This window comes from Podarcis vaucheri (genome assembly GCF_965113315.1).
Source record: "Podarcis vaucheri genome assembly, chromosome: 7".
NCBI lineage: Eukaryota > Metazoa > Chordata > Lepidosauria > Squamata > Lacertidae > Podarcis > Podarcis vaucheri.
Window position 1 is genome coordinate 3,306,150 of NC_138765.1, and position 13,644 is coordinate 3,319,793.

Sequence of the window (13,644 nt, forward strand, 5' to 3'; positions counted from 1 at the left end):
ATTTAAAGTGTCTATATAAGGGCGAACACACCTTTGTTCGGGGTCCTCCTCCTTTCTCCTGCGGGTGAGGGGAGCACCCTGTTGCAACAAATCAATAAAGATCAGGTTTACTAGCTGCTTTGCTTCTCGATATTCTCTGGTTATTTTTCTCCGACCGATGGAGAACCTACAAAGGACTCTATAAGGGCTCTTGTGTCCCCCCATAAGGGAATAAGGGCAGATTATCGTTTATTACAACTGGACTTGATGGGGTCTCTGGCCTGATCCTGAGGCTTTTCTTAGTTTCTTAAGAAAACGATCGGTTCTGCAATGCAGTGTAATGTAATAAGGCTGTGGAATGGGAGCCAATGACGCAACACGACACACTTTTCAAGAGAATGAAAGAACTTCGGGCAACGACCGAGAGTTGCAGGAACTGGAAGGGCCAGCTCTTTCCAAACTCACGTGGCCAAGAAAACTCCCCCATTTTCTGGTTTTCATTTCTTCCTGGCATTAAGGACACCTTTACCTGTTTGTTCCAGTGACTTCCCCCCAAATCTGGGTCAAATCTGAGCTTGAGAAAAACTGGAAAAAGGGACAGAGCAAATGTCCGGCTTGCAGCCGGCCTCGCCATGTCCAATTTTGGTATGGAAAAAAAAAAGGCAGTTTACAAGCCGAGGATCCAAAAGAGCTTCAAGAAGCTGATAAATAAAGGAATTATTTTGGTCTCAGACTTGGCTCAGAGAGACTGACTGGAATAACCAAGAGGCCTGGGAACAGAGTGGGTGCATCCGGCGGGGAGGTTAGTTAGATCTTTGGAGTTTGCTCAGCCGGTCGGGTCTGCCTAGAGGGCACCTCAGAGGTCCTCTAGTCTGACCCCGTGCAATGGCAGGCTGAGGAACGTGTCAGAAATGCTGCCACTAGGTCAGGCCAAAGTGAATTTGGCTAGTTTGGAGGAGGAGCGTCAGGCCCAGTGGGCAAATGTGGCCCCCCGACCCCTCTCTCCGGCCCTTGAACTCTCTCGAGGCCACACCCCTTCCAGAGCCACACCCCTCTCCCTAGGCCACACCCCTTCCAGAGCAACACCCCTCTCCCAGACCACACCCTCTCCCCGGGCCACACCCCTTCCAGAGCCACACCCCTCTCCCAGGCCACACCCTCTCCCCGGGCCACACCCCTTCCAGAGCCACACCCCTCTCCCAGGCCACACCCTCTCCCCGGGCCACACCCCTTCCAGAGCCACACTCCTATCCCTAGGCCACACCCCTTCCAGAGCCACACCCCTCTCCCTAGGCCACACCCCTTCCAGAGCCACACCCCTCTCCCAGGCCACACCCTCTCCCCGGGCCACACCCCTTCCAGAGCCACACCCCTCTCCCAGGCCACACCCCTTCCAGAGCCACACCCCTCTCCCAGGCCACACCCTCTCCCCGGGCCACACCCCTTCCAGAGCCACACCCCTCTCCCTAGGCCACACCCCTTCCAGAGCCACACCCCTCTCCCAGGCCACACCCTCTCCCCGGGCCACACCCCTTCCAGAGCCACACCCCTCTCCCAGGCCACACCCTCTCCCCGGGCCACACCCCTTCCAGAGCCACACCCCTCTCCCAGGCCACACCCCTTCCAGAGCCACACCCCTCTCCCAGGCCACACCCTCTCCCCGGGCCACACCCCTTCCAGAGCCACACCCCTCTCCCAGGCCACACCCTCTCCCCAGGCCACACCCCTTCCAGAGCCACACTCCTATCCCTAGGCCACACCCCTTCCAGAGTCACACCCCTCTCCCCAAGCCACACCCTTCAGCCCCTCTCCTCCTCATTCTCCTTGCATGTTTTGACCCGGCTGGGATGTCTCCTTGAACCCGGATAAATGCCTCTTGCTTACAAGTTGGCTAGAGAGGGAGTGGCAGCGACTGGCCACCAACTCCGCCTAATGATTCTAAGCAGAGATTTCCCCCAGTCTGCATTAGTTTCAGATGTTTGGAGGTGCTCTTATTGATGCACTGCTTACCCGTTGCCCTGGGATCCTTTGGGAGGTCGGGTGGGATAATGCAATAAATAAGAAATGAAAACATGATTATTTTCAGCTGCTTTTTTCCTAGTTCAAGCCTTTATTTCATGAGCTTAAGCTGGATAACAGTTTTAGAACGTCTTGGCTTTTTTTAGCCGCTGGAATCTGTGCCGCAGTTTAAGCCAGCCGGTGCATTTTGAGACTTCGGTATTGCTGCCATCAAAAGACAGCGGCACCTTGGTTTTCAAATGCCTTGGAACTCAAACAAGTTGGAACTCATAGAATCATAGAATGATAGAGTTGGAAGAGACCACAAGGGCCATCGAGTCCAACCCCCTGCCAAGCAGGAAACACCCTCAGAGCACTCCTGACATATGGTTGTCAAGCCTCTGCTTAAAGACCTCCAAAGTAGGAGACTCCACCACACTCCTTGGCAGCAAATTCCACTGTCGAACAGCTCTTACTGTCAGGAAGTTCTTCCTAATGTTTAGGTGGAATCTTCTTTCTTGTAGTTTGGATCCATTGCTCCGTGTCCGCTTCTCTGGAGCAGCAGAAAACAACCTTTCTCCCTCCTCTATGTGACATCCTTTTCTATATTTGAACATGGCTATCATATCACCCCTTAACCTCCTCTTCTCCAGGCTAAACATGCCCAGCTCCCTTAGCTGTTCCTCATAAGGCATCATTTCCAGGCCTTTGACCATTTTGGTTGCCCTCCTCTGGACACGTTCCAGTTTGTCAGTGTCCTTCTTGAACTGTGGTGCCCAGAACTGGACACAGTACTCCAGGTGAGGTCTGACCAGAGCAGAATACAGTGGCAGTAACCCAGAAGCAAGTGTTCCGGTTTGCGAATTTTTTCGCAACGAGAAGGGGACGGCAGAGGACAAGATGGCTGGACAGTGTTCTTGAAGCTACAAACATGAGTCTGACCAAACTGCGGGAGGCAGTGGAAGACGGGAGTGCCTGGTGTGCTCTGGTCCAGGGGGTCACGAAGAGGCGGACACCACTAAACGACTAAACAACAACAACAAAAAGCTTAGTGGTGGACGCCCGGCGCCCCCCAGAATTTGGCGCCCAGGTGCCCTGCAACCCTTGCACCCCCAGGTAAAGACAGCCCTGACTGGATGTACATTTCCAAAATATAAGATAAAAAAACAAGTAAAATAAAACCTACATACCCGCCTGCTCGCCTGCTCCCTAAAAATCACTGGTTTGCTCCTTTCTATATATAGGGTTCCTACCTTCTGCATGGACTGGTTGCACGGCAACATGTGCAAATGGCTTGACATACCTATTAGGTCCATAAATTACCATATAGCATACAGTCATACCTCGGGTTGAAGCTGCTTCAGGTTGAGCGTCTTCAGGTTGCGCTCCGTGGCGACCCGGAAGTAACGGAACGCGTTACTTCCGGGTTTCGCTGCTTGTGCATACGCTCAAAATGACGTTACGCACATATGCAGAAGTGGCGAATCGTGACCCGCGCAGGCCCAGATGCGGGTTGCATTTGCTTCAAGATGTGCACGGGGCTCCGGAACGGATCCTGTTTGCATCCAGAGGTACCACTGTATATTCAACACCAAAAACAGCGACAATTTGTTGTTGACAAAGGACAGCTGGACTTATAAAGGGCCCCATTACCTTCAGTAGCTTAAAGGTAAAGGGACCCCTGACCATTAGGTCCAGTCGTGGCCGACTCTGGGGTTGCGGCGCTCATCTCTCTTTATTGGCTGAGGGAGCCAGCGTACAACTTCCGGGTCATGTGGCAAGCATGGCTAAGCCGCTTCTGGTGAACCAGAGCAGCGCACGGAAACGCCGTTTACCTTCCCGCCGGAGCGATACCTATTTATCTACTTGCACTTTGTGCTTTCGAACTGCTAGGTGGGCAGGAGCTGGGACCGAGCAACGGGAGCTCACCCCATCACGGGGATTCAAACTGCTTAGGGCCTCATGAAACCTCAATCCGGCCATAGAAAATCTTCTTCGCATGCAAGAGGTCCAAGCGATCAATCTCTACCTCATCTCCAGGGAAAGTCCAGGTGGCGTTGACCGTGGGAAAATGTGATTTCCTTTACTCTGTCATTTTACGCAGACTCGTCATCACTGAACTGACAGCTCAAATTTCAAGTTGGGCTGAATTCAAAGGCTTCTTCATTTTTCGTTCTCTTCCTGCTCTCCCAGGCAGGTAAATATCTCCTTGACCTAAAACTTGACCTAAAACGTTTAATCCGAAGGACTGGCGAGACCTCTAGCGGAGAGGGAAGAAAACTACATCTGACCCCCACATGGTGCGGGTTTTGAGCAGATGTATAACACAATTAAAGAACCTTTTGTTTAGAGTGAAAGAGGAGAGCGCAAAATATGGTCTGAAGCTCAAGATCATGGCCACTGGTCCCATCACCTCCTGGCAAATAGAAGGGGAAGAAATAGAGGCAGTGAGAGATTTTACTTTCTTGGGCTCCATGATCACTGCAGATGGTGACAGCAGTCACGAAATTAAAAGACGCCTGCTTCTTGGGAGAAAAGCAATGACAAACCTAGACAGCATCTTAAAAAGCAGAGACATCACCTTGCCAACAAAGGTCCGTATAGTTAAAACTATGGTTTTCCCAGTAGTGATGTATGGAAGTGAGAGCTGGACCGTAAAGAAGGCTGATCACCGAAGAATTGATGCTTTTGAGTTATGGTGCTGGAGGAGACTCTTGAGAGTCCCATGGACTGCAAGAAGATCAAACCTGTCCGTTCTGAAGGAAATCAGCCCTGAGTGCTCACTGGAAGGACAGATCCTGAAGCTGAGGCTCCAATACTTTGGCCACCTCATGAGAAGAGAAGACTCCCTGGAAAAGACCCTGATGTTGGGAAAGATGGAGGGCACAAGGAGAAGGGGACAAAATGACGAGATGGTTGGACAGTGTTCTTGAAGCTACCAACATGAGTTTGACCAAACTGCGGGAGGCAGTGGAAGACAGGAGGGCCTGGCGTGCTCTGGTCCAGGGGGTCACGAAGGGTCGGACATGACTAAACAACTAAACAATAATACAGATTTGCTTTAACGGCTTTTGGCCCTTCTCTCCAAGAAACTGTAACTCTGTAGATGAGGCTAAGGAACTCCCTCAGACATTTCTTTGACCCCTGGCCAAACTACAAATCCCAGGAGTCTTTGGGGGAAGCCAGGGCACGAAACCATGGTTTGGGGGACTGAGCCTAACCAAAGTTTTCTCTGGCTTTGTTGTTGTTGATGATGATGTTGTTGTTTAGTCGTTTAGTCGTGTCCGACTCTTCATGACCCCCTGGACCAGAGCACGCCAGGGACTCCTCCCGCAGTTTGGTCAAACTCATGCTGGTATCTTTGAGAACACTGTCCCATGGACCTAATAGGTATCTAAAGCCATTTGCACATGCAGAATGTAGGCACCCTATATATTTGTTGTTGTTGTTGTTGTTTAGTCGTGTCCGCCTCTTCGTGACCCCCTGGACCAGAGCAGACCAGGCACTCCTGTCTTCCACTGCCTCCCGCAGTTTGGTCAAACTCATGCTGGTAGCTTCGAGAACACTGTCCCATCATCTCGTCCTCTGGCGTCCCCTTCTCCTTGTGCCCTCCATCTTTCCCAACATCAGGGTCTTTTCCAGGGAGTCTTCTCTTCTCATGAGGTGGCCAAAGTACTGTTGCCTCAGCTTCAGGATCTGTCCTTCCAGTGAGCTCTCAGGGCTGATTTCCTTCAGAATGGAGAGGTCGGATCTTCTTGCAGTCCATGGGACTCTCAAGAGTCTCCTCCAGCACCAGAATTCAAAAGCATCAATTCTTCGGCAGTCAGCCTTCTTTATGGTCCAGCTCTCACTTCCATACATCGCTACTTTTGTTGGGAAATCTTAATAAGAATAATTAAAATAAAAAATAAAAAGAAGAAGCAGAGCAGGAGGCTGGATTAGTTGGGCGATGATCCAGCTTGCTCATCTTATGTTCTGATGAAGCAAGCTTTTCTTATTGATTCTAGAATGTATTTTAATTAATTGACTGTGCGATTTTATGCACACTGTGCTATTTTTACCTGAGCCTGCCCTTGGCCGGGGAGGGCGGGATACAAATAAAATATTATTGTTGTTGTTGTTGTTGTTGTTAGCGCCCTTTTGGGACTTTCCTTCCAGAGATTGTAAAAATTCAGGTTCCCATTAAGTCAGGCAAGGCAAGACTCAGAGCCTCGCTTATCACGTTGCATTTCTCTCCCTTTTTTTTAAATAGATATTTATTGAGAATTTTCCATTTTAGTACATTAAAAAACCAAAAAGAAAAAACAAAAAAAGAAAACATATACAGTTTACAATCCTTATTTTCTATGACATATTTCCCTGACTTCCCCGCACCTCCCCTTCTTATATCCAATCCGAATTGTTAATTCAGCAAGTTCTTATGCCCAATTTTTAACCTTTTTGTATTTAGTCCAATTTAAAAAAAAACAATTTTACAACGTCTAAATTTATACATCAATACCCATTCTTAAATCCTTTTTCTAAAGTCGACCCAAATTCCCTTCCACGAATTCCCCACTTTTCCTACTAATAACAAAACAGAAGAAAAAGAAGAAAAAACAGATTATAATTATGCACCCTTTGGATCCCCAAACCCCACCCCGTCCCCTTTCCCGGTTTCAATCCCCAACAAATGTCCATCAGTCTTAATCTGCTATCAGCCTGGAGATCTCACGTCCGAGGCTCTTAATTCTCTCGCAGTTCCTCTCTGCCGGTTTTTTTGATAGTCCTTAGTATTAAACAGCAGATCTCGGAGACGCTCTGGCCCAATAGGGACAATGTTTCTTCCAGCCAGACCTCCATACTTAAAAATGGAGCCCAAATTTTGTTTCTTACTCCTTTCAAGTCCAAATGTCCCCAAAGCTCCAACTTTCACCTTAATCAAATTTGTAAACCTTAGGTCTTCAGATTATGTTGCATTTCTCACCGTCAGCAAACAGCGTTGCACGTTTCGACACGATGCGCAGGGAAATTGCATGGGTAATCCGATCTGCATGAAAAACTGGCGTGGAAAACTGGCATTGCTCATCGCTTATTAGGAAACGAAGGCAAACTGCCACATCAGGACCGGCGAGGCAGCAGTTGGGGCAGGAGGGCTAGAAGGAAACCAAGCAGCTAGACCTCATTGTCTGAGAAGGCGCACCTGAGGAATTTGTGCACAAGGACCAGTGTTTGCTGTTATATGGACAGAGAGTGGAAGATTCACCCTTATTTAATATGGAGGCATGGTTGCTGAAATAGCTGGGGGCACAGCTAGCACATTGAAAAACTAATAATAATAATAATAATAATAATAATAATAATAATAATTTATTATTTATACCCCGCCCATCTGGCTGGGCCTCCCCAGCCACTCTGGGCGGCTTCCATAGAAACCAAAAATACACTAAAATATCACACGTTAAAAACTTCCCTGAACAGGGCTGCCTTAAGATGTCTCCTGAATGTCAGGTAGTTGTTTATCGCTTTGACATCTGATGGGAGGGCGTTCCACAGGGCGGGTGCCACTACCGAGAAGGCCCTCTGCCTGGTTCCCTGTAGCTTCGCTTCTCGCAATGAGGGAACCGCCAGAAGGCTCTTGGCGCTGGACCTCAGTGTCCAGGCTGAATGATGGGGGTGGAGACGCTCCTTTAGATTATACTGGACCAAGGCCGTTTAGGGCTTTAAAGACCAGCACCAACACTTTGAATTGTGCTCGGAAATGTACTGGGAGCCAAGGTAGGTCTTTCAAGACCGGTATTATATGGTCTCGGCAGCCGCCCCCAGTCACCAGTTTAGCTGCCGCATTCTGGATTAGTTGTAGTTTCCAGGTCACCTTCAAAGGTAGCCCCATGTAGAGCGCATTGCAGTAGTCCAAGCGGGAGATAACCAGAGCATGCACCATTTGCTGACATTTATCAACATTGTTAAATGGGAGACTCCTTTGTTTTGTTTTTGTTATGTACTGAGTTGAATAGGATCCTGTTAAGACGACACAGCGATTTCTCCAAAGCAGCTCTTTATTTGTAAGCTCCAGAACCTCGTTATTTGTAGAGCTCCAGAACCTCGTTACTGTAAGCTCTTTATTTGTAGAGCTCCAGAACCTCGTTACTGTAACAACTTTCTAAAACTATCCAATCACTGAACGTCACTTTCGATCCTTCATTTGCATAACTACCTACAGTATCCCCCTGCTGGCCCAGGGTGAGAACTTCAGTACATAACAGATCCAAAATGCAGCAGTCTGATTGGTCCTAGAACAATAGGACCCAGAATGCAGCAGTCTGATTGGTCCACAGGAGCCACCCAATCCAGCTCCAGGTGGAAGTGAATCCGCAACCTGATGGGCCCACAGTAGAATCCCGGAATTAGCCAATCACGTGGGGCCCATTGAGTAAATAATGTATATAAAGCAGATTTTTTGGGGGAAACTTCCATTCCTCCTCACCACTATGAGCAGAATAAAGAGCATGAAATCCACTCTCGACTCCGAGTATATCTCAGTTTTTTGTTTTGTTTTTGACCAAAGAATTTACCATAACTAAATGAGAATAAACACATGCACCTCACCCCCGAGACCATTCCATTTTAACTATCCAACCTCCCAAAATTGCAACACCTCTTGCAATGGTTTGACCCCTTTTAACAGTACAAATTCTACAAACACCTTCCATATCTCCTCAAAATAATTTCTCCCGCATATTCCCCGTCTTACCTTAATGGTGGGACAGTGTTCTCCAAGCTACCAGCATGAGTTTGACCAAACTACGGGAGGCAGTGGAAGACAGGAGTGCCTGGCATGCTCTGGTCCAGTTGGTTACGAAGAGGCGGACACGACTAAACAACATTCATTCATTCATTCATTCATTCATTCATTCAGTCCCCAGATTCACTGGAAAAATCTGGTAGCCTTATGCTAACGCAGCGCTTTAACGTCACCCCCGGGGGCACACTCCATTTTCTCTCGAGACAGACGGATGTGGGCCACAGCTATTCTTGTTTTGTAAACCGCTTTGAGGTGTTTACTGGTTTACAGTGGTCCCTTGGTTCTCAAACGCCTTGGTGCTCCAGCAACATGGAACCCAAACACTGCAAATCCGGAAGTACCGGTAAGTGTTCCGGTTTGCGAACTTTTTTCAGAAGCCGAACATGCTCCTTTTTGAGTGCTACGCTTCCGATCTGAGTGTTAACGCTGAGGTCTGCCTGTTTTTGCTCTTCATTTTGTGTTTTCGGTTTTGCAGCTTTTTTTGTTTTTGTGACTGTGTGGAACCCGGTTCAGCTACCGATGGATGGATTGATTGTGTGACTGCAGTACATTGTTTATCGCTTTCATTTTATGGATCAATGGTCTCGTTAGATAGTAAAATCCATGTTAAACCTCTTTTAGAGGTTGTTTTTAAAAGCCTGGAACAGATTAACCCGCTTTGCATTACTTTCTTTTTTTTATATAAATTTTTTATTAGTTTTTCACAATTTCTATAAACACAAACATTACACAATACAAAGAAACAAACACACAAACAAACATGTATAATTTCAAATCCTTTTTTCTTAAACTTTACTTCACCGACTTCCCCATACCTCCCCTTTCTGCATCCCAATTTCCAAATTTGTTTCAGCAAATCCTGCCCCTTGGTTTTATCAGATTTTCCCTGATTCTTTTCTTTTACTTAATGCTTTGCATTACTTTCTATGGGAAAGCGCGCCTTGGTTTTGGAACGGACTTCCAGAACGGATTAAGTTTGTGAACCAAGGCACCACTGTATTTTACAATCGAGTGGAACTGCAAAAGTCGCCAAGTTTTAAATATGAAATAAAGGGTATTAGGCAATAACTTGTTGTTTACCCCATGATCTTGAGAAAGCTGAGCCCATGTTCTCTTGAAAGGCTTTCTCAACCCCTCTCCATCTCACAAGGAGGGTTGGGCTCATACTTCAGTCTGGCCTGTTCGCAAGCAAACACTTCTGCCCCTCTCCGTCCGAACTTGACGCTCCTTGAAGGTTCAGACCAGAACACTTACCTGTCAGCAGCACCTTGAACAAATGTCACCCGCAAGGACGCCCTTCACTCAGCCTCAAGAGGCATCACCAGACCTAAAGGAAGAAGTGGCGGGGGGGGGAGGGAATCTTCAAGGAGGCAGTGTGGCATAGCGGTTAGGGGGTTGGACTAGGACAGGCATGTCCAAAGTCCATTTCGGGGGCCTAATCCGGCCCGCTAGTTGGTTTAATCTGGCTCCTGTGGAAGTTTACTTCCTGGGGTAAAATCCTAAAAAAAAACCTCGGCAACTTCAACCCTAAAAAAGGTCTGGTAAAGTCAAGAACTTTGGTTGGCCCTCACGGCCCTTCACTTCATCAAATCTGGCCCTCTTCAAAAAAAGTTTGGACACCACTGGAATAGGACCTTGGAGAGATCAGATTTCAAATCCATCCCACCTCACACTCCCCCCCCCCCGGGCCGGATTTAGGTTTGATGAGGCCCTGATCTACTGAAGGCAATGGGGCCCTTTCTATGTCCAGCTGTCCTTTGTCAACAACAATTTGCTGCTGTTTTTTTGTGTTGAATTTATGTTCTATGGTAATTTATGGACCTAATAGGCATCTTCAGTCCATGCAGAATGTAGGCACCCTATATATAGAAAGGAGCAAACCAGGGATATTTTAGGGAGCAGGCGAGCAGGCGGGGCCCATGACTTATATCATAAGAGCCTACACAACACAAAACACTGTTGCTGTGTTGTATAGCCGTTTAGTCATGTCTGACTCTTCGTGACCCCCTGGACCAGACCCCCTGGACCCTTCCGGGTTTCGACGGTCCGTAACCTGAAAAAACGCAACCTGAAGCATCTGTAACCCGAGGTATGACTGTATTATTGGGACGCAGGTAGCGCTGTGGGTTAAACCACTGAGCCTCTTGGGCTTGCCGATCAGAAGGTCGGAGGTTCGAATCCCCGCGACGGGGTGAGCTCCCGTTGCTCGGTCCCTGCTCCTGCCAACCTAGCAGTTTGAAGGCATGTCAGAGTGCAAGTAGATAACTAGGTACCACTCCGGCGGGAAGGTAAACGGCGTTTCCGTACGCTGCTCTGGTTCGCCAGAAGCGGCTTAGTCATGCTGGCCACATGACCCGGAAGCTGTACGCCGGCTCCCTCGGCCAATAAAGCGAGATGAGCGCCACAACCCCAGAGTCGGCCACGACTGGACCTAATGGTCAAGGGTCCCTTTACCTTATTATTATTGTTATTACTAAATAATAAATAAATAAATAAATAAATAATTTATACTCCCCCCTCCCCAGCCAAGGCCGGGCTCAGGGCGGCTAACAACCAATAATAAAAACAAGTTGAATGAATACAACTTAAAAACAAGATTAAAATACAACATTAAAACATTAAAACAATTAAAATGCAGCCTCATCACAGGAGGAGAAAGGAAAAAGAAAGAAAAGGCTGGTTGCTTGATCAGGTCTCCAGCCCGCCTTCTCCAGCCTCCTTGCCTCACAACAACAACAACAACAACAATAATAAATTTTATTTATATCCCGCCCTCCCCAGCCGAAGCCGGGCTCAGGGCGGCTAACAACAATAAAACAGTACAAAAGTACAGCATAAACAACATTCTAAAATCATTCATTATAAAATTAATTAATTCAAGCTACTGGCAACCATTGGGCCAGAGCTCCGCGAAGATTGCCGAGGGAGAGGGTCAGACTGAGTCCAAACCAAAGGTCTGGTGGAACAGCTCTGTCTTGCAGGCCCTGCGGAAAGATGTCAAGTCCCGCAGGGCCCTGGTCTCTTGGGACAGAGTGGCCAACCAGATGTCGCAATGGAAAACCCACAAGCAAGCAAGACCCAAGTATGATCAGTTACAGATAGGTAGCCGTGTTGGTCTGCCATAGTCAAAATAAAAAAAATTCCTTCCAGTAGCACCTTAAAGACCAACTAAGTTAGTTCTTGGTATGCGCTTTCGTGTGCATGCACACTTCTTCAGATACACTGAAACAGAAGTTGCCAGATCCTTCTATATAGTGAGAAGGTGGGGAGGGGTATTACTCAGAAGGGTGGTGGGAATGGGAGATTGGCAGATAGCTGAGATGAGCCTGTTGACGACTCTTAACAACTGCAATAGGTCTTCCAGGAAAAGGCAAGGGGTGAGAAGGTGAAAAATGGCTTAGTCATGTATAATAAGAATCCAATGTCTTTGTTCAGACCAGGTCTCTCCATGGTTTTAAGTTTGGTAATGAGTTGCAATTCAGCAGCTTCTCTTTCCAGTCTATTTCTGAAATTCCTTTGTAGTATACTACAAAGACCTGGTCTGAACAAAGACATTGGATTCTTATCTCATTATACATGAAGAAGTGTGCATGCACACGAAAGCTCATACCAAGAACTAACTTAGTTGGTCTTTAAGGTGCTACTGGAAGGATTTTTTTTATTCCAAGTATGATCAGAATATCCTCTCCTGTTGTTTCCAGTAATTGTCCCAGCAAAAGTTGCTTTGGGCTGCAGCAGTTGGTACCTGTTTTGGATTTGAATTGCTTAGTTTAATGCATGTGCTGCTGCTGTTTAAACTAATTTTTATAAGTGCTGGTATATATATATTTAACTGTTTTATATATGTTTGTAAACTGCTTCAGGGCGTCTTGTTGCAAATGAGTCATAAATGAAACGGACTGGAATTAATTCCCATAGAAGATCTCCCATCGGTTTGCAGCAATCATGTTTTGAGATTTTTTTAGTGATAATTATTATTGGTCACTTTCCTCACAAAAGAAGTCCATAGAAAGCTACAATTGCAAGACCAACTTTAAAACCAGTTCCTACGAATGCAGCCAATAATCTTATTTTTACTTATTTGTTAGATTCGTATACGCACCCCCCCCATCTGAAGATCTTGCAAGATAAAAATACAGAATGTGAACACAAAATGCGTCAGGATAAGAGGAACAAGAGCAAAACTAAAACAATACCCCCCCAATAAAACACATTTAAAAGGACATAAATGTGAATAGGCCTCAGCTAATTAAGACGTTAAAAACCCTTCTCTTTGCAAACAAAAGTCAAGGGCACCAGATTTGAGAAGCCTTGATCAAACAACTTATTAGCACAGGTGAGTTGTGCAACTTCCAAATACAATATTGCAGGGATTATACAATACTCTGTATTGCAGAGATTAGGATTCCGCCCTTACGTCTGTGAACTCAATCAAGGCACAACCAAGCCTTCTTGTTGGAACCCTGTTTCATCAGATAATTTTTAAAGCAATCCCAGTTCACAGACCTATGGGAAAGATTACTTATCGTAACCATTGAATACGGACTACTAAAAAGCAAGAGAAATATAGATACCGCAAAGAGGTAGATGGAAGTCAAAAGGAAATAAATAAGGGACACAAACCGGTATAGAGGATCGGAAAGAATGGGGAAAGTAGAAAAGTTTAAAGACGGAGGTCAATTCTTTCTAGGAATTTTGCGTACAGATTGCCGTATTTTTCGCTCTATAAGACGCACCAGACCACAAGACGCAGCTAGTTTTTGGAGGAGGAAAACAAGAAAAAAAATATTCTGAATCTCAGAAGCCAGAACAGCAAGAGGGATCGCTGCGCAGTGAAAGGAGCAATCCCTCTTGCTGTTCTGGCTTCTGGGATAGCTGCGCAG

The 13,644-nt window shown here is 46.8% G+C and overlaps 1 long non-coding RNA gene across 2 annotated transcripts in view; it reads left to right on the forward strand.

Moving 5' to 3' along the window:
- The window catches only part of LOC309537053, a 219,790-nt gene that overhangs the window by 42,907 nt on the left and 163,239 nt on the right, over positions 1-13,644 (forward strand). The window lies entirely within an intron of this gene.